Source organism: Buceros rhinoceros, unplaced genomic scaffold, assembly GCF_000710305.1.
Source record: "Buceros rhinoceros silvestris isolate BGI_N320 unplaced genomic scaffold, ASM71030v1 scaffold933, whole genome shotgun sequence".
NCBI classification, from domain to species: domain Eukaryota; kingdom Metazoa; phylum Chordata; class Aves; order Bucerotiformes; family Bucerotidae; genus Buceros; species Buceros rhinoceros.
The window spans coordinates 57455-61537 of record NW_010405226.1 but is presented as its reverse complement, the minus strand read 5'-3'; the positions used below and the strand labels follow the sequence as shown (position 1 = coordinate 61537).

The following is a 4083-nucleotide window of genomic DNA, read 5'->3' as shown; positions in this document are numbered from 1 at the left end:
GCTTCTGCTTTTGATACTTGGAATCTCTGTTTCAGTTAAGATCTGGTCTGATATGCCCCATGTTTGTTCGTGTTAGGTAAAGGTTGTCTTTTTCAGTAGACATTTCTGCTTGGATTAATTCAGTTCTGTACTTACAGAAGTCAGCAGAAGTTCCTTTAAGTGGTTTTAAGAGGTTGCACTGGATGTTTGATGTTTTTGTTGTTGTTTCATACAATTTGAAGAATAAGCTGTGCTTCAATAAGCCTTTCCTGGAAAGTGGAGCAAAAGAGGAGAAAAGACGCAAAACAGTCAATGGTGAGAAGTGTTGTTGACAGTCATATGTATCAGGCTAATGGCTATTAAAGTCTCCTTTTCCTTCTGTCTGAGCCTACTGCATCAGCTAGGTTACAGGACGATTTAGGTTGAAAGGAATCTTTGGAGGTCATCTGGTCCAAGCCCCTGCCCAGAGCAGGACTGACTTCAGGGTTGGCTCAGGCTACCAAGGGCTTTGTGCAGTTGAGTTTTAAATACATCCAAGGATGAAGAGTCCACAGTCTCCCTGGGCAACCTGTGCCAGATGTTTTCACCACTTAGACTGTGAAAGCGTTTTCTTTATAACCAGCCAGAACTTCCCTTGATGCAGTTTTCAAGCATCTGGCTTAGATGCGTGAACAAGAATGTTTTTAAAGCCGAAGGGTTTTTGTCGTAGTTCAAAGGCGTTAATTGCTCATATGTATGAAAGGCAATGTTATCTCTGCTGAAAGGAGCTCTTGCTGTGGCTTGGAGCATTACAGCATACTTCAGCTAGATTCCACACACACACACCGCCCCCCCCTCCCCCCCGGTCTGATCAGTGATAATAAGTGTAAATGCTTCTGATATCTAAAGACAACTAGTTCTGACTTACCTCAGGTGTCTATATCTTGAACATTCCTGATACAAAGTAATTTATCCAAGACCGTTTGAAAAATTAATGCAATTAGAACTCTGGTATCTGAAAGTTTTTAACAAAATACTAGAAGATTTTTTTCATGCTATGGGGCGAGCTATGAAATGTTTGTATAGGTGGAGTTTTCTTCCAGTTGTAGGATATCAGTGCTAATGACACGCTATTTTGTTCCTCATTGTGGATACCTTTTGAGAAAAGAAATGGAATTACCTTGTCATCTAGTGTTTCTAAGATTTATTACTGCATAAGTAAAATAAAATTACACTGTAAGAAACAGACTATTCAAATAATGAAGCACATTGCCAAAAAAAAAAGCGATAGCTAGATTTTCAGGGGAAATAGAGGTATTTTATGGATTTGAGGATATTTAATAGATGATAGAAATTGTGCAGTATTCGATGGCAAAACAAAGCCACACTCTTATAGCTTGAGTGGGGATGTGGGAGGATAGTGAGACATATCCAGTCCAAAATGCATGCCAGAGTTGTTTTAAAGTGCTGCTGGGTGGCTGTTATCTGAAAATAAGCCTCAGAAAAACTGTCTTTGTCAGGAAGTGTGTTACATAGGCTGTTTCAAGCCTTTCCTTTTATTATTATTGCTTTGTTTCTTCTCCCATGTAGTGCTACTAAACATGAAAAAATATTAATGCAAAATTTGCATTTGGAAATTATTTAAATAGTTAATAGTAATAGTTAGTAGTAAAACTAAGCAAATTGTAAGAGAGGTCAAGAGAAGCAGCTGCACCACTTGATTAAGGGACCAGGTTTCAATTCCTTGTCTGTTTTGCATGGCTTCCCTGGCTGATCTTGCATGAGTCACCTGAAGCTCAGAGATTAGAGGACAGGTGGAGGTGTGACAGGGACTGCTGAACTGGGCTTGTTTTGTCTGGCTGCATCTGAACTAACCTGCTGGGTGTGAGCCAGCATCAGCAAGGCTTAACTGACTGCAAATGCTTCCTTTTAACTCATAGCTGCGATCATTTGTTTTGTCTGTAGTGCCCTGTTACTCATTCTAGTCTTATCCACAACTACCATCTGGGCAGGGCATATGGGAAAGCTGCACTTCTTTCAGGCAAGAATCCTGGGTCGCTGTCCAGGGAAATTACCAGCTGGCAGACCTCTGTAATCATCCTGCTGGTATCTGAGAAAATGTGCTTCCTTTGAAGGCTTTTACTTACAATAAAAATCTGTTTTGCTTAAAAACAGTACGTTTGTTCGTTTCCACGTGCAACAGAAATTATGGTGAAGCCCTGATCATATCAATTCAATTATAACAAAATACCAGACGGTTTGACCTATATTGACATAAATAAATCTGTTTTTAGTATCTTTTCATGTGATAAAATTTATCCATGATAAATACCATCCATAATAAATTTATTTATCTTCCACCATTGTATCTCAGTTCTAAAGAGAACACAAAACTACAGTGAAGTTCCCATTGGTGGACTTTATCCTTTTTTTGTATCAAAAGTATATGGTCCTGCATGTTGCTTTCAGAGTTTCATTCCCCAAGTGGGATTCCTAGGCTTTGGTGGGGTCTGTCCTTAAGGCAGAGGGCTCTATTTCAAATGCCAAGAAATCATGCTGAGGATGGAGCGGTCCATGCAGCAATGCATGTTTTCAGTACGCAAAAGATCTGCCATGGTGTGGTCTTCACACTTGATACGGAGAAGACCTGGCAACACGTAGCGTAGGAAGGGGTGAGTATGCAGTGCGCAATACGGTTTGTGTCTGTGGTGTTGCCCATCTTCTTTTTGTTGCTTTCTTTTCCCATTGAAGAGTTGAATTTCATAGAAAGAAAAGTGTAGGGAGCTTGATGGGAAACAAAAAAAGTGGAAAATTCAGTCAGTGCTAGAGAGGTCGGTGGTGTGGAAAAGTTTGGGAACATAGGCGGCATACCACTTTAAGCTAAGAGCATATAGGAGTAAAAAGCTTCTGATAAGTAGAGAAAGCAACTTGCAACAACTGTAATCTACAGCCAAGAATGCTAAAATGTTACCTCCAAACTCACAGAAATCAGAATGCAGAGATACAGCTCTTCGTCATGGCAGCGGTTTAACTGACCAAAGTGGCGAAGTTTTACTTCCGCCTGTGAAGCAACAACAACCCACCATGGATGGAGGAAGTCAGATGTTCTGTGTCATACTCGACCCAGTTTTTTCTGGGTTTTTGGGCCTCCTGCCCCATTTTCCACAGCTCTTTCATTCCAAAACTTTTGGCCCAATCACTAGCTAATTCTGTTGGCTTATGAAATCATTAGCTGGAACAAAAAACATGTTAGAAAAATAACTGAAGTGAAAGTAGAGTAGTCATCGTTAGCCTAGGAAGTTTGTCTCAGAAATATCCTAGAGCAATCTATTTCCCTTTTAAACGATACACAGGCTGAAAAACATTGACATTTATTGTTTTAAAATGTGTACATCTTGTTAATTTTTACCCTGATTTATTTTTGTGCTCCTGTAGGGACTATTAAGTCGTTGAACCTCATCCTGTCTTTGTTAGTTTTTTAATCTAGTTGTGTTACTACCACACTTACCATCAAGGGACGGTCATGCTCTTCTGTAAAACCGCTTGTGAAACATCTTATGTTTGTTACACTTGGCAAATAGCATTCAGGAGCTGTCTGCTTATGTGGCACTTTGGGCTCCTTCTTCTCTTTCACGGTCTGCATACCTGCAGTATTGCTGTGAATTTTTGTTGTTGTTGTTGTTTTCCTTGTATACTGCATAGGTGTATGGGAGGTTAATAAGTCATCAGAGTACTAGGTCCCAAAAAGTTTGTCAGTGGGCATAAACATTTCAGAGGGAATTGGGAGCTCATCCTCAGTTTTGTTTCAGTCTGTGCTCTGTATCAGCAGGCCAGTGAAATGCACAGTTAACGTTGTGGCACGCTACATGATGGCAGGTGATTTCATATAGAGAGGTTTGCTGTTATCACTTGCTGTATTAATTCTGGAAAGAGCTGATGTGGCCGCAATAGGCATGAAAATCTTGAGTCAGCTTCTCTTTTTCTGTAAGGTGACTTTTTAGTTCTTGGTATTTTATTTTACTTTTGTTTCATGTAAGAAGAGTTGGATTTTTTTCTTTGGTCTGGGGACAAGCAGCTTTGCTGAAGGACCAGTTGGGAATTTAGAATGATTTTTTTTTTTTTTTT

General features: G+C 39.8%; 1 protein-coding gene across 1 annotated transcript in view; it reads left to right on the top strand.

Annotated features, from left to right (window-relative positions):
• SLC2A9 (solute carrier family 2 (facilitated glucose transporter), member 9) overlaps nucleotides 1-4083 on the top strand; it is a gene marked incomplete at its 5' end in the record, with an annotated part of 96857 nt that overhangs the window by 40947 nt on the left and 51827 nt on the right. The window lies entirely within an intron of this gene.